Below are 24,227 nucleotides of genomic sequence, written 5' to 3'. Positions count from 1 at the left end.
CAATTGGTTTTTCGGCAACAGGAAGTGAGCGCTAGAGGGCCTCACTTCCTGCTTGGCTTTCAGCCAGAAGGGAGATTACCGTGCATTGACACAGAAATCACCGAAGACAGTTTTGGGGGTTACATCATCGCACCGCAGCACTTTCCTAATGCTGGTTGGCAGTGTGAAACCGGCCTGAGGGTTATCTTCATAATAAGGTCAGTTAGCTAGACTATTAGCTGAGGTAAGAAGGTTACCTGTACTTATAACATGCAGAGAAATCTCCACTAATAAGAACTGAGGCGGGCACTGAGTAGTAGTGATGAAACATCTTATGCAACAGGAGGAGGCGTCCATCTGAAGCCACCTACTTTTTCTTTGGATATAATATGTTAGATAAACAAGAAACTTCACAGAAATGTTTAATAAAATTATAATAATAAATCACACATTCCAAATTATAATTTTGCACCAATAACACTGAAAGAGTTCATCTAGAGTAGATCTATAAAAGTGCATACAGATGCTCTATTTGTGTCGTCCATCAGGGTCAAGAACGGGGAGCGAGTGCCATGCAGATACGTCACTCTGCTATACCCCAGCGTCGTGTACTATTGCTATGGGGAGGAGGAGCAACAGCGTGGCGCACAATGTAAGCAGGGTAAGGAGGGGAGCAATCCGCCCTGCTTCTGTCAACGGGACTTTAAAGTGATACAAAAAAGTGAAAACAAAGCGATGAGATAAACAACTGTATCTATCTTCCTATTTCTAAAAATTACTTTTAGATATCCCATAGTTTTATGTTATATTTAAATTCTTTAAAAACAGATTTCTATTCTATCTCAGCTCAATGAAACAGTCGGTGCCTGTGTCTCAGAATGCTCAAATATATGAACTACTGACCTTTTTTATCTATCCTCCCCTGGCAGAGAACTAATGCTGGGAATACACGGTTCGTTTTTGCCTTCGTTTAAACCTTCGATTCGTTCGGTAAACGAATCGAGTGTTGAAAACGTATGTGAAAATAGTCATAATCTCATTATAGTTTCGATTAATAGACCCCAAAAACGAACGACTAGTGATCGAACATGTTTGATATTATCTCTCTTTATCCATCTAATCGAGCCATTGGTAGGCTTGATGGCTGTTCAGATCGATTATACATTCGTTTTTGCTAGTCCGTCCCTGTAAAAAGGGATTTTCGTTTCGTTTCTTTGCAGCCTTCGATCATTGGAAAAACGAAACCATCAGAATCGGAAAAAAAAACTAAACCGTGGGTGGTGATATTAACCGTATGACTGATTATTTCGGGATCGAAAAGGACAAAAGGCACAATCGAAACGAAGGTTTAAACGAAGGCAAAAACGAACCGTGTATTCCCAGCATAAGCTTCTGAGAGCAGTATTTTATGGCTAAAATTCCTTATCAGGGAGGGGTGCTATAGTCCAACTGGAGAAAAACTTTCAGTTGCATAGCTGAATATTAACTCTTTCAGGCAGACTATCACAGCATATTTATTAGCTTAGCACTGAACATACACGTCTATCTCATCATGTCACTTAAGCTTCCCTTTAATCGACCTTGGGGTCACCTGTACATGTCCTAGCCAGCTTCAATCTAGTATGTGTATGCAGCTAAAGAATCCACTCCATACTACTCACAATTTTTACACACAGATCTGTTGTTATCAAGTTCACTTTAAACATCTTTGAGTTTGCACCAGGTTATTTTCGGACAGGAGTGAAGTGCCAAAGGCTAGTGCTTTGTAACACAGATGTGCTATAAGAAGATAAGAAGAATTACATGGTGACCTATCTGTATTGTCATCTACTCCGCCCATCAGTCTGAGCCCTCCTGAAGCAATAAAAGTCACTTAAGAGAACAAGCAAAATGATTTACATCTCTGGGTGAAATATGCCTACTGCTCTTTATCCACCCACTCACATAGAGAAAGAGCGGAATGACACGAAGGCTGATCACATGCGCTGATGACAGACAAGCAGTTGTATTGTACATTGGCATAATATGTATAGGCTTTATAGGGCTTACTGAGTGGTGCAGATAGAAGTTAAAATGTACCTCTTGGCAAAAAACAAAGTCCTTGGGTAGACTGCAATTATAGCAAGATCCCCAGTACCCAGCACAGGCAGGCATTGCCTGATGCGTGTGCTTGCCAGTTGCAGGAACAACTGGCCGAAAATAAGACGAACCTAACCCCCCCCCCCCCCCCTCCCCAGCAGAAGCAACTTATCGATCTTCCTGGTGCCTTCGGAAGCATTACATGGACACAGGGAAGCCGCTGGAAGCTGCTTCTGCTGCACCAAAAACTCAGCAAATTGCAAAAGTATGGCCACGTTGTCCACCTCAGGCATGTTGTTTTTGTTGAGACTTCCGGATGCCTGGGTTCCAGATAACGCGGACTTTGCTGTACCTATTTCATGTACTATCTATATGTACTATGTACTAACTATACATGAGCACTGGGTGAGACTGATCAGAGTGATTGAATTGCAGCCACAGCACTATCTGTAAGGAGTTTGTATGTTCAACGCAGCAGATGTTGGCACTATATAAATACTAAATAATAATCAAATTTGCAGGGAAAATCGATGCATGTATTGCTTTACACTGGGAAGGCAGAGATCACTTGCAACAACCTCTCCATCATAAACTCTGTAACATCCACATCGAGAGACTAAAGTATCTCTTATCATTCAATTCTCATTGGTCATGAAGTCAGTAGTATTTTCTGTGATAAAAAGGAAGGTGCACACACAGAAAACTGCTGCTTGCATGATGGCAAAAGCTATGACACAGTGCAAGCTATTTTATAAAGTCCTATTAAAGGTAATTAGACAGGTCAATCCAGTAATGAATAGGGCTGCTCCTCTGCTAATGACAAACTTTCGAGGACTAAACTGCTGACATATCTGCATGATAATTGTGTACCACTCAGGGGCGTTGCTAGGATCCTAAGAGATCCGGGGCACTTTTGGGCACCCCAGCCGAAAAATGTGTGGCCGCGCACCAGAATGTGGGTGTGGTCATGGGTGGAGCCACAATTACATGAACTTAACAGCGGTCTAAGTAGGCCAGCTCAGCAAAATGTTGGCTGAAGCCTCCATCTCTTAACTACTTCAGCCTTCAGTCGTTTTCACTTTATGCATCCGAGCAATGTTCACCTCCCATTCATTAGCCTATAACTTTATCACTACTTCTTACAATGAACTGATCTATATCTTGTTTTTTCCGCCACCAATTAGGCTTTCTTTGGGAGGTACATTTTGCTAAGAGCCACTTTACTGTAAATGCATTTTAACAGGAAGAATAAGAAAAAAACGGAAACAATTCATTATTTCTCAGTTTTCGGCCATTATAGTTTTAAAATAATACATGCCTCCATAATTAAAACCCACGTATTGTATTTGCCTAATAGTCCCGGGTATTACGCCGTTTAAATTATGTCCCTATCACAATGTATGGCGACAATATTTTATTTGGAAATAAAGGTGCATTTTTTCCTTTTTGCATCCATCACTATTTACAAGCTTATATTTAAAAAAAAAAAAATAGAAATATTGAATCTTTACATTGATATTTAAAAAGTTTAGACCCTTAGGTAAATATTAACATGTTTTTTTTTTTATTTGTAATGTTTTTTTTTTATTTTTTTTATATTAAACATTTTATTTGGGTATTTTTGGGAGGGTGGGATGTAAACAGTAATTTTTTTCAGTAAATATGTGTTGATTTTTATTTTATTTTTTTACATTTGGTTGTAGTTTTACTTTTTGGCCACATGATGGCAGCCATAAGTTTGTTTACATGACGTCACTCTAAGCGTAACACGTATGCTTAGAGGGACGCATGGGGACGCTAGAGCCAGAAAAAGCGAAGCTTCCGAGAGAAGCTGTCGGTTTTTCTGCGGGGGAGAGGAATCAGTGATCGTCACCATAGCCCGATTCACTGATTGCCTGGCTAACGAACCGTGGGATCGGCCGCGGGAGCGCGCACACGGCCTCCTGGACGTAGCTAGAACGTCCAGGAGGCGTAAGTAGTTAAATAAAAAAATGAAGCATATGACATAAATAGGCAGTGTCACTTAAACATATTTAGGCAGGGTTAGCTGGCTTCTTTGCTGGCTGATTTGTCTTTCTGCTGGGCAAGCTGGCCTGCTGCCAGTACCCACATATAACTTCCTGACCTCCTAGTGGACCCCTCCCATGCTCCCACGGACCTCCCATTGAGGCACCACAACTCCCAGCATGCCCCCATAGAAAAGCCACAGCTCCCAGCATACCCCCATAAAGGCATCACAACACCTAGCATGGCATCACAACACCCAATATACTCACACAGAGGCACCATAGCACCCAGCATACCCTCATTGCTGTGGGCTGTGGTGCCATGCTAGGTAAAATAGTGCCTCTATGGGGCATGCTGGGTGCTATAATGCCATGTTGAGTGCTTTTCTGCTATGCTGGGAGCTGTGTAGTGCCATGGTGAGTGACTCTGTGGGGCATGCTGAGTACTGTGTGGTGCCATGCTGGGTGCTGTGGTGCCATGCTGGGTGCCTCTGTGGGGCATGCTGGGTACTGTGTGGTTCCATGCTGGGAGCTGTGTAGTGCCATGCTGGGTGCCTCTGTGGGGCATGCTGGGTACTGTGTGGTGCCATGCTGGGTGCCTCTGTGGGGCATGCTGGGTACTGTGTGGTGCCATGCTGGGTGTCTCTTTGGGGCATGCTGGGAGCTGTGTAGTGCCATGCTGGGAGCCTCTGTGGGGCATGCTGGGTACTGTGTGGTGCCATGCTAAGAGCTGTGTAGTATCATGCTGTGTGCCTCTGTGGGGCATGCTGTGTGCCTCTGTGGGGCATGCTGGGTGCCTCTGTGGGGCATGCTGGATACTGTGTGGTGCCATGCTGCGTGTCTCTTTGGGGCATGCTGGGTACTGAGTGGTTCCATGCTGGGAGCTGTGTAGTGCCATGCTGGAAGCCTCTGTGGGGCATGCTGGGTACTGTGTGGTGCCATGCTAAGAGCTGTGTAGTACCATGCTGAGTGCCTCTGTGGGGCATGCTGGGTACTGTGTGGTGCCATGCTGGCACCAAGCAAGGTGAAACATTTGCATCAGGCGCAGAGATTACAGGGGCGGCATGTTTGTACTGTGTTTACACTTACAGCATGCAGTCAGAGTAGGAGGAGAAGCGAGAGGAGAGTGAGCGAAATGAAGGGGTCATCATTGGGGAAAAGCAGCTTGTTGTGCTGTGTGAGGATTCTGACAGTGAGTTAGGAGGGTGGAGGCAGGAGAGCAGCAGTGTTCCATTTGACTTGCACAGCAGAAGGGAGGCGGTGGCACTGCTGTCCTGACTGAGGAGGGATGGAGTACGGCTGACTGGCTGAGCAGTTTGTTTTTCACAGACTCGCAGCCAGCGCATCCTTACAAGCTTTCCGCAGCCAGCAAAAAGTCTAGAACTGGCCCCAAGTCTCATACACCCTCCACTTTGTAAAACAGTATAGTAATGATGAAAATTGTGTTCTATATTGTGGATCCTCACAACATGGTTGTACAATCTAACATTAGGAGACTACATGGATTTCCATGTAGGCTTGTTGACATAGATGTATGCTTGCATGCCTCTCTCTATATATGTATGTATACAAAGCGGTCCTAACACCACTAAAAGATGTTTATATGGTAAGCCAAATAGAACACTGTTTTGTGCAGTTGTATGGATCACTGTTCTACAACACTATGGAAGGACATACTGCCTGTCACTATTATAGGCTGTTAAGATTAAGTCATATAATTTTATAATATCCACCACCTTCTTGTATAAACATGGCCATCATGATCATGCATACACATATTGGGCCCGATTCATTAAAGGGAAGGTTCAAGCAAAATAAAAAAATGAGTTTCACTTACCTGGGGATTCTCCCAGCCCCATGCAGCCATCCTGTGCCCTCCTAGTCACTCACTGCTGCTCCAGTCCCCCGCTGGCAGCTTGGCGACCTCGGAGGTCGGCGGGACGCACTGCGTACATTTTTACGCATTCCCGCTAGTGCAGGAACATTAACACATGCATTTTTACGCGTTACTGGTTCATTGCGTAAATTTTTACGCAATGAACCAGTAATGCGTAAAAATGTATGTGTTAATGTTCCTGCACTAGCGGGAATGCATAAAAATGTACGCAATGCGTCCCGCCGACCTCCGAGGTCGCCAAGCTGCTAGCGGGGGACTGGAGCAGCAGTGAGTGACTACGAGGGCACAGGAGGGCTACATGGGGCTGGTAGAAGCCCCAGGTAAGTGAAACTCATTTTTTTATTTTGCTTGGACATTTCCTTTAAAGGGAAGGTTCAAGCAAAAAAAAAAAATGAGATTCACTTACCTGGGGCTTCTACCAGCCCCATGTAGCCATCCTGTGCCCTCGTAGTCACTCACTGCTGCTCCAGTTCCCCGCTGGCAGCTTTCTGACCTCGGAGGTCAGGGCCACATTGCATAAATTTTTACGCATTCCAGCTAGTGCAGGAACAAAAATTTACGCGTTTCACCACTAACGCGTAAAAATGTATGTGTTAATGTTCATGCACTAGCGGGAATGTGTAAAAATGTACGCAATTTGGCCCTGACCTCCGAGGTCAGAAAGCTGCCAGCGGGGGACTGGAGCAGCAGTGAGTGACTACGAGGGCACAGGATGGCTGCATGGGGATGGTAGAAGCCCCAGGTAAGTGAATCTCATTTTTTTTTTTGCTTGGACCTTCCCTTTAAGCTTTGTGTTGTGCAGTGCGCACTATGCACGCCTTACATAGCAGCGCTCGCGACTGGAGGAAGTTACGGGACCCGGTATCCGGAGCTGCAGGCAGCGTAGGACGGCAGCGATCCGTGCCCAGGGGGCTGGAGGAAGCCCCAGGTTTGTATAAAAAGGTAAGTATCTGTGGTCTCTGGTACACTTTAAAGGGAAATAAATATGGCAGCCTCCATATTTTTCTCAGTTCAGTTGACCTCTAACTTCCTATGACATGGCTGTGGTAACTAAGCAGTGGTTACATAGGCTGCTGTGATATGGTGGTGGCGGCTGCCGAAGCTCATGACACGGCACTAGTCACTCAGCATCCTGTGAGATGGCAGTGGACAATCTTCCTCCTCTAAAGTGGTTACACAGTTTCCGGTGGCTGTGGTTATTTACCCTCTCATGACCTGACATGGCTGTGGTCACTAAAGCTCCTGTATAATTGTAGGAGCGACTGAACCGTTTTCAACATGGCAGCCATTAAAGTAAGCTTTAGGCACAGTAGTGAATACAAGTTTATCAATTGCGGTAAAACCAGGGCTGTGGAGTCGGTACAAAAATCCACCGACTCCTCAGTTTAGGATTCCACCGACTCCAACTTCTCGACTCCGACTCCTCTAATTTGCATATTACAATCTTGTTGATTGAAAGTATGTAACATGAAATTCGTCTCTTAGGCCCGGTTCACATTAGCGGTCGCCGTCCGGAATCGCCGTGCCGGAGCCGGACCGCATGCAGAACGGACGCACGGCATAGCAATGAAAGCCTATGCGTCCGTTCACATGCGTCCGTTTCGTCCGGACCGGATCCGGACTCCGGCATAAGACCCAACATGCGCTATTTTTTGGTCCGGCTCCTCCGGCAGCCGTATCCGGAGCGGAGCCGGACTGCACCATCCGGCCAATACAAACCAATGAGAACCGGAGAGCGCACAACACACTGGCTAAAAATCCGGATGTTCTACCCTACTTCCTATGCGTATTGTAGCGGCAATTTTGGATGGGGACACATGGGCAAGCATTTTGGAGTGGAGCAGCAGTGACTTTAAACGTGCTGGAGATGTTGGCAGTATGTCGGAGGTGGAGGTGAGTGCTAAACAGCGGAGGGCCTGATTCCACAGGTCCACCTTCTGCTGACCTCCCAGACCCCAACATTTTTATTCCTTTTCTACTATCTTTTGCCAAACGGATCCGGATCGCATCCTGATGAACACCTGATGCAACCTGACCGGATCCGGATCGGATCCGGATCAGAACCGTACGGTTCCGATCCGGATCCGGTCAGGTCATCCGGTCCGTTTGGCAGAGAACCGCAAGTGTGAACCGGCCCTTAACTGCCAACGCTTAGGAATTTTAAAAGACAACTGAAGTGAGAAGGATATGGAGACTGCCATATTTATTCCCTTTAGTCATAGACTAAAACTAGTCCTTGGTAAGAGTACTTGTAAAAGGTACAGACCGGAACAAAGAATATCTATCAGGCCCTAGGCAATGTAAGTGTGGGTACATGTAAAAGTGATGTGCAGGTACTCTGCAGGGGAATGAGGAGATTCTTCCTCTATTACACATTATTCATGCACAATCTGAACAAGGTTTATAGGTGAGAGACAACACCTCTTTGTTCAATGTGCAGAACATTCTCAGTGGATTCCCTGCAGCTCTGTGGGGAGTGCATATGTAGAGTATAGTACTACTGTGTAACAAAGTAAACCTGAGGCAGATGAAATTAAAGTTTTATACATACCTGGGGCTTCCTCCAGCCCCCTTCAGGCTAATCAGTCCCTCGCTGTCCTTCTCCGCCACCTGGATCTTCTGCTATGAGTCCAGGTACTTGAGCCAGTCTGGCGTAGTGCGCATGCACACACTCCGCCGCCGGGAGCGTACTACACCTGCGCAGCACTGTTGCGCAGGTTAAGAACGCTCCTGGCTGTGGAAGCAGCAAGGACTCATAGCAGAAGATCCAGGTGGTGGAGGTGGACAGCTAGGGACTGATTAGCCTGAAGGGGGCTGGAAGAAGCCCCAGGTATGTATAAAACTTTTCTTTTGAACCTTCTAAGGTACCATTTAATTGTGAGTCATAAAACCAAATTTTAACAACATATCAATTATTACAGTTTAAATTCATCAGGAGTCGGAGTCGGTGCATTTTTTCCCGACTCCAGGCACCCAAAATCGCCCTGACTCCGACTCCACAGCCCTGGGTAAAACTGAGGCAAACATACAGCTGTTGCCCAGAGCAAGCATTCAGAATGGTCACTTCATGCAACAGCGAAAACCTAATTAGTTGCTTGGGTAGCTGCTTCACTTTTGCTCTAGTTTTCTTTGTACTTGTCTTGATACATCTTTAAATCAGGTCCCAAGGAGTGTCTCCGTGAGCAAAAAAAGACTGGATAACCCAATGTAATGATTGTATATTCCTGTCAGATATATTCTGTTCTCTCGTCAGCCATCCCCACCTTTTCTGAGTGTCTGTAATAACTGTATATTTCCCATCAGATATTCCGCCCCTCTCCTCACCTGCTCCCACTTTCCCCAAATCTCTAATAATTGAGACTAGCGTTTCATATGAGGTTCCAGCGGGCAATAAACAAATAAGAGACAGACATGGGCAAGTCGGCTCCAGAAATAGAAGGGAGAAATGAGCGTCGGTGAGGGAAGCGAGATATAAGCAAAGCTCACACTTCTGTCACAGCTTTGCCTGTTCATTTTCTGATTCTATGCAGATGGCGGTTGGAAGCGTCAGACGGCTCTCAGGCAAGTAGTGACACAAGTCGTCCTTCTTCTCGCGGCTCATTACAATACCGGAGAGGAGAAGAAGGGCAGCTTTGGAGCAGGAGACAAGGTGTTACATGCTAATAACATCTTCACACTCTGTCCTTCCCTGAATCATGACCTCTTCTTCCTCCACACACCAATTAATCTCATGTTGTCCCAAAGATTAGCTAATTAGTGGAGCAAGACTCCTCACCTCACAGAGGTCATCTCCTTCTCGCTGGATCCCTGGCTGAGGCTCTGGAGCCCAATCTGTGTAACATTCGGGGCTGCTTTATGTTGGTATATACCAGCAGTAGGAGATAAGTCTAAAGATAATCTTGTATCTGATGCACTGTACAATACTGTACTTACATATGACAAGCGTCTCTCATTGAACACAATTCATGGCATCTTTAAAGCAACCCTGGACTGAAAATGAAACGTAAAAATAAATATAACGTTATACTTACCTCTCGTGGAGTCTACTCATCAATCTCTTTATCCTCTCCTGCATCCTGTTTGTCCAGTTATCAATGGAATTCCCCATCCTCCATTTTAAAAATGGCCATTACACCAAACCAGCTTCCTGGTCAGCACACTGTTAAACTGTAATATCGCCCATTTGAGCCATAGGGAAACATGGGCATTACCTTGCTAATCAGTTGTCCTTTCAGTTATAACTGACATCAACTGATATATTTCAGTTCTGACAAAATCTTGTCAGGACTGAAAGGAATCATTGTTTGAAAAAAATAGTGAGCTTCAGAGAGGAACTGAAGGCTAGGTAAGTATATAATATTAATTTGCAGGTACATCATGTGTTTACTTTAAATAATTTTACTCAGTTCAGGTTCCCTTTAACTTTGCTTATCAAACGTCAGCTACCACTTAGGTTTTGTATATGTTCAAGCAATTAGTCACAGCCTCATTTCAGGCTCAGATATTATCCTGTAGTGACTCTGTGGAAGTGAAACTTCTGATTAGCCAATGTCAGATTACTTTTAAAGAGATCCCGAGAGGTTTTTTTTAATCTTAAGAGGATACAGAGGTATGTTCTGTGCACAATCACATGCCTCTGTGTCTCTCTAGTAGTATTTCCTGGGTCACGGCTTAGCGACCGATTGGAGGAAGCTTACAGAGGCGGGTAGCGAAGGGGACAGATGCAGGGGGAGCCGATGATGATTGACAAGCTTCAGGTATACAGAAGGCTAGCGACAATCAGATTGAGATTGTCGCTAGTCTGGCAATACTGCACAGAACATGCCTCTGTGTCCTCTTAAGACTCAAAAACCCCACCTCGGGTTCTCTTTAAGGGTCTATTTCCATTGCTGCACTTCTCCGCAAGCAATTCGGGTGGGGAAACGATGCCTACTCTGCCAATAGATCTGCTGGTACGATTCATACGGCATGCTGCATTTTACTGAAGCACGCACCTGAATCCCTATAGCTGTGCATTGCATTGCTACAGGGATTCGGATGCCTACTCACATCACTGCAAGTGGCTCAGTGGAAATCAGCCCTAAAGGACACCTAAAGTGAGAGGGATATGGAGGCTGCCATATTTATTTCATTTTAAACCATACCAGTTGCCTGGCTGTCCTGCCCTACATCAGTGTCTGAATAACACCTGAAACAAGCATGCAGCAAATGAAGTCAAACTTAAATCAAACATTTGATCTGCATGGTCTCTAACTGAGAACCCTTTCATACTGAGGCGGTGCAGTATTTTTACCGCACCCCATCGACGTGCAATGAAAGTCTATGGAGACTTTCATACTAGTACTTTAGGGTGCGATGGAAGTGACATGTTCGCAGGATGCCCAATGCAGGTCAATAACTACGTTAGCGATGTGTCGTTCTGCGTTGGCCCGGAACTCATGTTAGTTTATGGCGACGCATACATTTTTAAAAAAGCACTGGTGCGACACGCCTAAGTATATTTAAACAATACACTTCCACATACCCGAAGCAGGAGCTGACACCAAGTGCACGTCACGCGCATGTCACTTCCTGCTTGGCCGGTGGCCAGGCGGGGAACACCGCACAATAGCGCCGTGTTCCCTGAAGGCCTGTTTTTGACAGAGCAATGCATCTGGCTCAGCAGGACAGCCAGACAACTTGTATTGTGAAAAAGGAAATAAATATGCCAGCCTCCATATGAATCTTACTTCACTTGTCGTTAAAATGTGATATTTTTCGCCCAATTGAAGCTCCCTCCAATGTCTGCTCCTGGTCTTCTTTGTCCAAGGTCTCATTTCACCAGTGGAACAGGAATGTGTGCTTGTCTTCATCCTTCCAGTCACCAATGTGGTAAATGTCAATCAAAGCCATCCCTTTACACTACTGATAAAGAGACTCCGAAGCGAGATTAAAAAACGCTTTTTACCTTATATTCAACATGGGCATGTTTGCCCCTGCTAAAATGCCGCCATCCCGCGGCAGAATGAGGGGTCTTTACCCCCCAAATCCCCCCCCCCCCCCCCCCCCCCCTGCAAAATCCACGACTTTCATGGTCATGGATTTTGCTGCTCATAGAGGCAGAGCTAAGAGCCGCAGCTCTGCCTCCATGTGCGTCTATCAGCCGGCGGATCTCTGGCTCTCCCCGCCCCTCTCAGTAAAGGAAGACTGAGAGGGGCCGATCAGTGCTGATAGAAGCGCTGAGAGGCAGAGCTACAGCCATTACCTCTGCCTCAACAGAGAGTGCTCCCCGGGCAGCACAGAGGGGATTTGGGGGGTAAAGACCCCTCGTTCTGCCGCGGGATAGCGGCGTTTTAGCAAGGGCAAACATGCCCCCGTTGAATATAAGGTAAAAAGCGATTTTTAATCTCACTTCAGAGTCTCTTTAAAGAGTAACTGTTAAGCATAAAATAAAAAATCAATTCTCTGTTGCAGGCTATTACATGGATACAAAGGATGCGAACCAGGCAATTCAAAAGTTTAAAATCAATCTTACTTTTTTCCCCAAATAGGTTTTCTCTCCCCATGCCCATAGGCTCTAACTACGTACAAAGACGTAAAAGAGAAGTGACATGCCTGCTGAATCAGCCTGATTGGCAAAAGCCGAGCTCTCTAATTGGCCGACTGGTCTCACCTTCTTTGTGTGTTCGCAGCGGCAGCTAGGGTACGGGGGGGGGGGGGGGGGGGAGGGGGGGCTGCAGAGGCTGTCTCTTGTCACTGTCCTCAGCCCCCCACCTCCAGTGTCATGTCCCCCCTCTCCTGCCACCGCCGCATTCCCCGTCCTCCCCATGCTGCACGATGGGGAAGGATAGAGGCGACGCACACAGACTCACCTAACCGGTTCCAGGCGCAGCAGTTCCCTTCTATTCCGGAATCTAGCCGGAGGACGCAAGATGGCCCCTGCCATCAACAGAATGCTCCTTATTTACTATATAAGATTATATGAAAGCAAAACGTGGACACTGCAATACATCTGTTATGTAAGTAATTTTTACTCACATATATATATTTTTTGGCGGGGCCATATTATTGCAAATAGTTTCTCTTTAAAGGACCACTATCGCGAAAAAAAGTAGGCATTTAAAATCTGACAGAACCGACAGGTTTTGGGACAATCCATCTCCTCATAGGGTATTTCAAGGGTTTGCTTTGTTTTCAACAGCATTTCCTGAACAGCAGTTTAACTGCCAAAATAGCAAGATACCAGCCGGCCTCCGAAATCACTTGCACACTATTATGTCAGTTAGATTTTGCAACTGTTGTTCATAAAATGCTGTTGAAAACAAAGAAAACCCTGAGATTCCCCCTTAAAAAGATGAACTGGCCCAAAACCTGTCATCTGTCACATTTTAACTGCCTACTTTTTTCGCGATATGGTCCTTTAAGATTGGTAAAGGAACAGGCTTTGATAGCCTCCATGGAATCAAGCACTTTGATTTGCAGCAGTGACAGTTGAACAGTCGAAGATAGAGCAGGGATAATCAGAAGCATTCCTAAGGAACAATTCAACTTTTCTCATTACGATTTGGTTATTGGAGGTGACCAGATTTGACTTTAAAGGAAAACTTAAGTCTCCTAAAAAAAATGACTTGTACTCACCCGGGGCTCCCCTCAGCCCCCTGCAGCTGAACGGTGCCCTCGCCTTGTCTCTCCGATGCAGCTGGACTCGCCGGCGGCCACTTCCGGTTTGGCCGTCACCGGCCGACAGGCTGGGAACGCGGCTGAATAGCCGCGTTCCCGGCCGCAATAGCACCTTCTGTAATGCTATTGCGGCCGGGAACGCAGCTGCATCGGAGAGACACGGCGAGGGCACCGTTCAGCTGCAGGGGGCTGAGGGGAGCCCTGGGTGAGTACAAGTCATTTTTTTTAGGAGACTTAAGTTTTCCTTTAAAAATAACAAAGTCCCAGTTAAGTAAAAATTATTTTTCATCCCGGTTCAGGTGTGCTTTAAAATATCCAGTTAGAAAACAGGACAGTATTTCTTTCTATGTATTAGGCTGCCAGTCAATAGCCTATGAGAAATCATTCTTAACCACTTTAACCCCCGCAGTACGGATTTCTCCGTCCCTTTTTCCATCCTTATAAACCAAGGGACGGAGAAATCCGTACCTCCCACGCTACCGCCGCTGTCCGCGCTCCCGCCGCTCGTGCATGCCGGCGCCCGCTCGCCCGGAGATCAATGAATGGGAAAATCCATTCCTGTTCCTTGATCTAAGCCCCCGCAATGATCTGCTGCTTCTATGAGAAACAGCGCGATCATTGTGATTTTCCCAGCCTCATAGTGCTTCCTGTAAGCATCCTTCCGGACGCTTACAGGTCGCATGAACACAAACTCACTGTGGCCATCTTGTGGCCAAATAGTAAAACTACACCCTAAAGCATTTTACATATACAAATACATTAGTTTTACACAATAAATTAACTCATTACCTCCCACACTCCCCAATTATTATTTTTTTGTAATGAAAAAAAAAAAAATACAATAAAAAAAAAAACATAAATAGTTACCTTAGGGACAGAACTTTTAAAATATTTATGTCAAGAGGGTATAACACTGTTACTTTATAAACTATGTGTAATGAATAGCGGAGATGCCGCCGCATGGGCAAGCGACATGGCGGCTATCTCCGCGTTCCAGCTGGCGGCTTCTGCCGCGCAGCAACATGATGCTGGTTCGCCTGGTCCTTCTAGTACACACAGATGGAGAGCGCGCCAGGACCTTTATGCTAGTAGAAGGGGAGTCAGCTGATCATGCCGATCAGCTGACTCCAGCTATGCTCCGGATTGGCTGACTGGGGCAGCGCTGTGGAGCGCTCTGGGTATATATAGGACTTGCCTGTCAGTTGCAAGTTGTCTGCTGTTGCGAATGCTTACGTGTGAGCACTCAGACCCTAGTCAGATCTTACAGTGTGTTAGAACCAGCCGGAGCCCGTTGATAGCCTTAAAGCACTATTGTATTGTGAGACTTGTGTACCATTCTGTAGATTAGTTCCCAGGTGTTGAAACCAAGGACTTCACACCTAAGACTAGGATATTGCTACATTGCTACTGTTTATGTGTTAGACTAGTTCTCAGGTGTTGAAACCAAGGACTTCACACCTAGATTAGGATTGATATATTACTGTTACCTGTTATGATCTCTGGCTTTCCTGACCACTCTCCTGCTTACTGATTCGGTACTTCCGCCTATCTGATAAACTGTTGCCGACATTGCCTGTACCTGGATACCGAATCAGTCTTCCGTCTCTGTACTTTATCTGTCCGTATGTTGCCGACCTTGCTTGTCTGAACTTTCTGGCTGTCACCTAACCCTTGGGTGATCAGCCTTACTGTACTGTCTGTGACACTTGCTCTTCAGGTGTTCATTAGCTGCATGCACAGGCTTAGGGTCACCTGCTCCTCAGGAGACCATCTTGCAGCACAGTCAGTGGTCTCTACCCCTCCCGGGTCCACTGGCTGCAGTACAGTCTGATTCCCTGCCCCTCAGGGAAACCTTGGCTGCAGTCCAATCATATCTCTCATCCCACTAGTTATCACTCTTGCAGCCCAGCCAGTGGTCCCTGCTCCTCAGGTGTCCACTGGCTGCAGTACGATCTGAATTCCCTGCTCCTCAGGGAATTCTTGGCTGCAGTACAGTCTGTATTTCCTACTCCTCAGGAGATCATCTTGCAGCACAGTCAGTGGGACCCTGCCACCCAGGGGTCCACTGGCTGCAGTGCAGTCTGATTCCCTGCTCCTCAGGGAATCCTTGGCTGCAGTAGTGTCTGTATCTCCCGCTTCTCGGGAGATAACTTCTCTGATTACTGTTGCACCAAACACAATACCACATTGGGTGTCCTGTGTCTAGCTATACTAGTATTATTGGTGATTCTGCAGATCACCAATAATCAGAAAAAAACTGTTTTGCTGACACCAATCGTTACACTCTGGGCTTGTAATTAGGGATGGATGCAAAACTGAAAAAAATGCATTTATTGTGATAAGTAATAATAAAGTTATAAACGAATGAATGGAAGGAGCGCTGAAAGGTGAAAATTGCTCTGGTGTTTCAGGGGTAAAACCCCTCAGTGGTGAAGTGGTTAAATCAATAAAACGTTATTTCCCTTACATAGCATAAGTCGGAAACATATAAAAATGGACAAGTGTCCATACGCTATTAAGCCAACCTGTATTAATTTTTAATGCAAGATGGTAGGAGGCGCCCCAATGTGTAGTGAGTGGAGGTAAGTAATAGGAACAGTCTTACCTCATGATGAGGTTACGATTTTTACTGCTAGACACCAATTAAAAGACAATGTGTTTAACGCGACCTGCCCGCTTCCTCAGGTCAATATGAGACAGTGTCTGAACTGTGTATTTCTGTTTCAGAGGTGTCTGTCTAACAATAAAAATCGTAACCTCTTATTACTAGGTTAGACTGTTCCCATTACTTACCTCCACTCACTACACATTGTATCACAATTGGGGTGCCTCCTCCGATCTTGCATTGTCTCCTCCCCTGTCCCAGGGGTTACCTCTGAGACTAAATTCAGTGGTCCTTTATTTTTTTTCTGGAGTGCGACTCACATTGATCAACCGAGTCATCATAACCGAGTGGAGATGGTCCTTCTCCACATGCCCGAAAATGTGACTGCCCATGTTTGGGAGTAGTTGTTATTTCTCTACATTTCCCAGAAATACTACACTGCTTACACTCCTGCTGCTCTTTTTGTTTTCTTTTCTTACCGGTACCTGGGTTTCCGAACAATAAATTCATATACTGAACCTCCCAGAATGTATTCATTTTTACTTCACTTGAATCCAGATCTGCCATGTTCTACGTATCTAAATAACCATGTTTTACTAAAGCACCGTATCAACATCTCACCTTGCTGGACGGAAGTGCAGAATCTGCTGTCTCTGCTTCATGGAGGCTGCCATCTTGGTGGTGAGGCTCAGATTAGCCAATTAAGTTGGCTGGGACATTTCTGAAATTTTATATGTTCTCCTATACTGGACTGAGGCAGTCTCTCTCCTTTTGTACTTGATTGTGGCAAGTCCTCCATTCTCCTGTAGTGGACTTAGATAGGATCTCTGTTCTGTACTGGATTGAGTCAATACTTCGTGTACAGAGGACAACCTCCTGTATTGGAACCTTGGACGGATCTCTGTTCTCTTGTATTCGACTGAAGCAAAGCTTTGTCCTGTACTGGGCTATGGTAGGGTCTCTGTTCTCCTGTACTGGACTGTAGAATGGTCTTTGTCTTTCTCCACTGGACTGCAGCAGGTCTCTGTTCTGCACACTGAGGTCGGCCTCTGTCCTCCTGCGCGGAATTATGGAAGTGTTTCTTACAAACTAGTGATCGCGACCAAATTTGTGAGTTCACTGCGACTTATTGCAGGCAGCGGAGCTAGCCTATAGGTTACCGCTGGGTCCCCTCAACTAGATTAGCTTCTCCTAAATACAGGAAGATTTTGGAAAAGAGAATAAACTTGGGGGGTGGGGGGTGGGGGGGGTTGGAGTGTCAGGGCTGACCCTCAGTTTTGTAGAGCCCACATAAGTTTTTTAAGTACGCACAAATGTTTATTTTCTCCATATCATTCTAATCTCCAGCCTGTTTGCTCTATCTGATCGTTTTGTTCTTCTGCCCCACAAAGCCAAGAGGTCTTGTTGAATAGAAATAGTAATGATAATCCCATCCTGGCATTAATAACTACTCATGACTTGCCCCTCTCCTAGCAAAATGTAATAAAGAAGCAAAACAGGATTATCCACAAGGTAATTCTAGGCATCTGCCTAGGGCCTGGAGGGAGTATAGGGGCCTGGTGGTTGTTACTTACACCAAAGCTAAACAAAAAAGCCAGGTGACCATCTGCGCTGGGCAAAAAGTGCTATCTTGTCTAGGACCCCATTACATCTCTGCCACGAAATAAAAGAAAGTCAAATATTTTTGAGGAACTTCAAAGGAGACACCCCCTGCGGCTCCACAGCCCACAGGCAGAGAAACATGGCCGCCCTGGCAAAGTCCAGTCAGAAGCGGTTGCTCAAACTGTACCACTGGCAGTGGCACCGCACCTTCAGCGCAGGGCAATAACCACATCTTGGTGAAAAAGGCGCGTAGCGCTGACCACGCCCCAGACAATCTCCTGAGGAGAACTAGAGAGACGGGCAGCGTGACGTGAGGTAAATTATATAAACGGTTGGATGGAGATTTCAGCCAGTAGTATGACTACTTCTAAAGTCAGCGTGTGCTGGGCTGACAGCTAGACTCCCCGTTTCTCTGAGTACATCAGTACGAGTACGCGGGGTGCTTCTCTCATTTGCCGGAATTTCTCCTCAGAAGTCACCCGTAAGTAGCATGGTAGGAGGCGGGACCGCACCTGTGCAAGCAGCCCCGCCCCTCGGAACTCTATGCAGCAGTGTCGACTTGATGTGATTCTTCCTCACCCGGCCTAGTCATCACCTCATTGCCTGAGTGTGGCTGCGGTAAGATGAACAACGGGGCTTCGGTGCCGCTGGCCCCGCCCCCGACCGGCGCGCTGCTGGCTGGCCCCATTCCTATAAGCAGCACTTACCTAGCTGTTGAAGTGAGTTTGTTCCCTCCCACTGCCATATCTCGCAGCACAGGGGTGGGGAGTCCAGGACAGAGATCTAATGGGCAGCTGCAAGGACCTCCACCCTTGACAGAGGATTGGAGAGGTGAGTGCTGTAGGACCGCCTCTCCACTGATTACCACACATCTTCTGGCAAACTGGCACCTTGGACCAGGTATATTCAAAAATGGTTGTGGCAGTATTGTGGGCACCAAAGTAAAAATGAGATTCTTGCCTCAGTGGAAGCCTTTCTGGATCCTACTGGTGCCCGCTGTTCCAGCACTAGGTCCCTCTAAGCCAGGGGTGTCAGGCAGAAATACAAAGTGGGCAGAAATTGTACACCAGTGATCTAGTCACGGGCCAATCTTGATGTCTATTGGGCACCACCCTCCCTTATAAAGTTCCCAGGTGGCCCCCCTCCTCCCCTATACAGTTCCCTGGTGTTTTAGTGCTTTCCCCCTCCCTCCCCCATATGGCTTCCCTGATGATCTAGGGCTTCATCTCCAATATAGATTCCCTGGTGGTCTATAGTGGGCCAAACATAATGCAAAGTGAGGGAACCAGTTGGCCAAATTTAATGCATGCTTTAAGCATGTCCGAGAAGAGCTTGTCTGATATGTACTCATGGCCTCACTCCCGTTTCTAGCTGCTTTGTACTGGACATGAGAGAGTTGCGGTCCTCACATGCCCAGTAGAAGGAAGCCAGCTCAGGCACAGAGAGACAAGCTGTATGCGGATTGTAATCGTGCATGCCTAGTATGAAGAGGCTCGAACTTGGATGAGGGTGTGGCCATGAGAACAACATATTACGCAGCACCGTTTTACTACCGTATTTTCCTGTCAAGGTACTGACAAGACAGAAGCTGTCACTTGCATGCCTGAAAATTAACTCTTTCAGGCAGCAACATAAAGTAAAATTTACAGCTTGGTTATTAATATGTTTTGCACTGTACATGCACATGTTTAACTTTTCATGCCACATGTTGCCTCGAGTACGCTTTAAAACGTTTATAACTGTTAACTTATTTTGACAGACAAAATAATTTGAAACCAGTGAAGAATACATATACGAAGTAGAAGTGGCAGGGAATCTTTTTCTGCAAGACAAACCAAAGACTCTGGTCAGGCTGATCAGCACTGGATGACCTTTGTCCAGGTAAAATTATCCAGCAGCCATCACTGCAAAGTGTACCTGTGGTGCCTCTTGTGTCTGACGCTCAACACTGACCATTATGTTTGAAGACCAAATAGAGAAATCAGCGAGGCTGCAGCATGGAATAATTTAATCCTGCTGATACGCGGGGGGAGAGAGAAGCAGCAGATGACATCCAGGTCCCATTGTGAAGAATAGATTGTCTTGTTGGTCCAACATGCAGCCTGGATTTAAAGCAGCTGCTTGCAGAAAGCACTGACATTTTCCAGGGCTTATTACCACTCCATCAAATTAGCAAAATAGCTCTAAATGCGGCTCCCTCGAGTGTCAAATATGTTTTTCTTATAAATATTGGCTGATTCCCCCCACGCATTAATGAAGATGGATCATTGCCAAGAAAATATTCAAATGCAGTCGCTGCCCTCGCTGTATTATATGTGCCGCATGAGAGGCGCTTTTTATTTTAACCCCTTTTCCATCTAAACAGAAGCTTATCTTTGGTATGGGGGGAGGGGGCAGGCTGGACAGATAAATCTTTCTAAGCGCCCCCCCACCCTAGTGAAATGATGACAAAGGGTTAACATTCCCCTAAAATGGTGCCTAAAAGGAGACAATTAGGGTCTGACCATGGCACCTGACATTTTTTGTCTGTTTTAAAGCAAACCTGTGAGGGGAAAAAAATGAAACTTAAAGGTGTTCTCCGGTGTCTTTTAAAAAGCTAAAACTGACACTTACCTGGGGCTTCTCTCGACCTCCTGCAGCTGAATGTCCCGCGCCGTCCTCCTCCGATCACTCATTCCCTGCCGCCGGCACCGGTTTAGTTATTTGTCTAACTAGATGAATAGAACTGCGGCTGCGTGCGTGTTCGCTCCTGCGCGCGTCATCGGGAGCTTACTGCGCAGGCCACGGCCACGCAGCCACAGTTCTATTCGTCTAGTTAGATGAATAATTACACCGGTGCCGGCAGCGGGGAACGAGTGATCAGAGGAGGACGGCGCAGGACATTACAGCTGTAGGGGGTCGATAGAAGCCCCAGGTAAGTGTCAGTTTTAGTTTTTTAAAAGACACCGGAGAACCCCTTTAAGATACTTACCTAAGTAGGGGGAAGCCTCTGCATACTACAGAGGCTCTCCAGATCCTTCTCAACCCCTCAGCTGCTGGTTGGGACGTATGTTTTAGTACGCTGCCAGTGTGCTGGGTGCAGGGTGAGCTGAATGATGGCTCACCCTGCTGCTGCTCAAATTCCAGGCAGTGTTAAATACTATTCCTCCTCCGAGTCGTAGCAACTTGTAGAGAGGAGTACCGTATATTCAGGCGTATAAGACGACTGGGCGTATAAGACGACTGGGCGTATAAGACGACCCCCCAACTTTTCCAGTTAAAATATAGAGTTTGGGATATACTCGCCGTATAAGACTACCCCTCTTCCAATGCACACCACATTAAAATAAAAATAAAAAACATCATATACTGGTGCTATGTATTAACAGATACTGGTGCTGTACTGTATGTGTTACCCAGTATATAGCCGATTGACTTGTTGCATTGGTCAAAACTCCTTCAGTAGACTGAGCAGCTCTCCTTGTCTACCTGTTTATCAGAGCGGTATGGAAGAATAGATTGCACTCAGCAGGGAGATCTGAGAGGCGGTAACAGGATAGGGCGTAACACCCGGCATCAATGACACCCGGTGTATAAGACGACCCCCAACTTTTCAGAAGATTTTCAAGGGCTAAAAAGTAGTCTTATACGCAGGAATATACAGTAATTTGCTTTCGCCAGAACCCGAATTACCCTTACGCACACTGCGCAGGATATAATTACTGCTATGGCGGTGCCTAGTTTTGGCACTGAACAGGATGCGCCAAAACCACCTGCTTTGTTGCCGGGATCCTCTTCCTTTTTGTGGCTGCACTCCTGCTCATGTACAAGTGTGACCATACTGTGTGTGCTCAGGTAGCCGAAACCGCATTCCTAGTAGCCAAAGCCGCATGCCAAGTAGCTGAAGCCGCATGCCTAGTAGCCAAAACCGCATGCCAAGTAGCTGAAACCGCATGCCTAGTAGCCAAAACCGCATGCTTAGTAACTGAAGCCGCGTAGCGAGTAGCTGAAGCTGCATGCCAAGTAGCAGAAACCTGCATGCCTAGTAGCCAAAACCGCATGCTTAGTAACTGAAGCCGCGTGGCGAGTAGCTGAAGCTGCATGCCAAGTAGCAGAAACCGCATGCCTAGTAGCTAAAACCACATGCGTAGTAACTGAAGCCGCATGACGAGTAGCTGAAGCCGCATGCTGAGCGGTGGAAGCCGTGTGCCTAGTAGCTGAAGCCACATCCCTAGTAGCCGAAGCCGCATGCCTAGTAGCCTGAAGCTGCATGTCTAGCAGCCAAAGCCGTGTGCCTAGTACCCGAAGCTGCATGTCTAGCAGCCAAAGCTGTGTGCCTAGTAGCTGAAGGTGCGTGCCTAGTAGTCAAGCCGCTTGCCTAGCAGCCGAATCCGCCTGCCAAGTATCCAAAGCTGTGTGCCTAGTGGCCGACGCCGCTTGCATAGTAGCCACAGCCGCATGCCTAGTAGCCGAACGCGCTTGCCTAGTAGCCAAAGCCATGTGCCCTGTAGCCAAAGCCGCATGCCTAGTAGCCGAAGGCGCCTGCTTAGTAGCCAAAGCCACATGCCTTGTAGCTGAAGCCAGGTGCCTAGTAGCCGAAGCTATATACCTAGTAGCTGAAACCGCATGCGTGCCTATGAGCCGAAGCCACGTTCCTAAAAGCCGAAGCCACATGCCATGTAGCTGTGTACCTTGTAGCTGAAGCTGCGTTTCTTGTAGCTGAAGCTGGGTGCCTAGTAGCCAAAACCACGTGCCTAGTAGATGAAGCCACGTGCCTAGTAGATGAAGCCACGTGCCTAGTAAGCGAAACGTGCCGATGATAGACGGGTGCTCACCATAATTAGCCTTTGGAGAACACTAGCTGTATGTGCGGATCGTACTCCAGCATGTGCATTGAGGTTGCGCTTGTACACAGACAAGAATGTAGCCATGAGAGCATATCCGACTAGCTCGTGTTGGATATGCTTAGAAGGATCCAGCGCTGGAATGGTGGGCATTAGGAGGATTCAGAAAGGAACTACTAGAGACTTCCCTTTAGGGCTTGTTTCCACTGTTGCGACGCGATTTCGGCCGCATTCCGACGCTTGTAAAAACGCATGCGGATGCGTTTCCACATGCGTTTTTACCCGCGATTTCGCATGGCAGGGTGCCATGCGAAATTAACCATGACACTGCCAGGGCTAAATAAAATTGAAAAAGGTGCGAAATCGCACGCGAAATCGCGGGTAAAAACGCATGTAACAAACGCATGCGTTTTTACTATTAAATACATTAGCGGCGATTCGCACGGATTCCCGACGCAGGCGAAATCGTTGGCTCTTTTGTGCGTTTTTTTCACGCTGAAAAAAACGCACCTCAACAACGCTACAGTGGAAACAGGCCCATCCACTTGTATTACATGTGCGGATCTGCATGCGTTGGACGCATGCAGATTCGCGATAGTGGAAACGAGCCCTTACTGAGATTAGGCCTCGTTCACATTGCACAAGTTGCCGTCCGGAATTTGGCAACTTGTGCGGGAAACAGGTACAGACGAACATCAGAAGTGCATAGACTGCACTGTCTGATGTTCACACTGCATGCGTTCCGTACCAGTGTGGTGCGCCAACGCATGCTGCACACATTTTTTCTTAAAACTCGCGGCGTTGAGATCAGCCACGCAACGATTACAAGCGCAGATGGCATGCGATCGTGTGCGTTGCATTACAATCGCACGCCATCTGTGTGTGATAATGTGAACGAGACCTTAGTATCACTTTTTTTTCTTGTGCTTCAGGTTTAAAAATTAAAGTTTTTGCGCCATTGTATTTGCTTGCTTACTGGCTTTGAACAAGCATGAGACTATCCTGATACCGTGGGTCTGCTTTTCAAAGATTGCTGAACAAGTAGCACAGGAACCTAATGTCTGTCTAATGTTATTGGAGGAAATGTGTAACCCTCAGCTGTGTTATTGTGAGGATCACTGAAAGGCGAGTAAAATAGCGGTTATGTGATTGTAGTCACGTGCAGCAGTTGTAATGTAAAGCTTTCAATATATATTTGGGGGTAGAGTCTTGTGCTATGTTAGCCATTAATTAAGGAAGAAAGCTTTGAAATAGGTTGATACCATTTTTTGGCTAATTTAAATGTTTCAGGTCCGCGCATACCCAGTAGAATAAAGCGTACTATGGATACAGAGGCACCAAAAGGATAAAAGTATCTAAAAAGTTTAAAACATGAGGAGGCAGTGGTGGACTTACCTCCACCAAGCAGACACAAAAATTGCCAATGTGTTATCAAATACAACAAGTTTATTTACATACTCCGGGGGACAATGCAACACGTTTCACAGGTTCGATCCCGCTTCACCAGGAAATAACAACGGAGCAATAGCATATGTGGTCAGTAGAAGAGCCAGGCACCTCTGTCAGAATAAAGCGTT

General features: G+C 46.5%; 1 long non-coding RNA gene across 2 annotated transcripts in view; it reads right to left on the bottom strand.

Moving 5' to 3' along the window:
- Positions 1 to 18,016, bottom strand: part of LOC137533953 (uncharacterized) — a 404,091-nt gene extending 386,075 nt beyond the window's left edge. For both annotated transcript variants that reach the window (XR_011024260.1, XR_011024259.1), the window contains exon 1: positions 16,847 to 18,016. This is a non-coding gene — a long non-coding RNA (uncharacterized lncRNA). The remainder of the gene's footprint in view (positions 1 to 16,846) is intronic.
- Between the last annotated feature and the right edge of the window lie 6,211 nt (positions 18,017 to 24,227).

The sequence above is a fragment of the Hyperolius riggenbachi genome, chromosome 10 (genome assembly GCF_040937935.1).
Source record: "Hyperolius riggenbachi isolate aHypRig1 chromosome 10, aHypRig1.pri, whole genome shotgun sequence".
Classification (NCBI taxonomy): domain Eukaryota; kingdom Metazoa; phylum Chordata; class Amphibia; order Anura; family Hyperoliidae; genus Hyperolius; species Hyperolius riggenbachi.
Note: the sequence above shows the minus strand (reverse complement) of the source record. Positions and strands in the feature narration are given on the sequence as shown.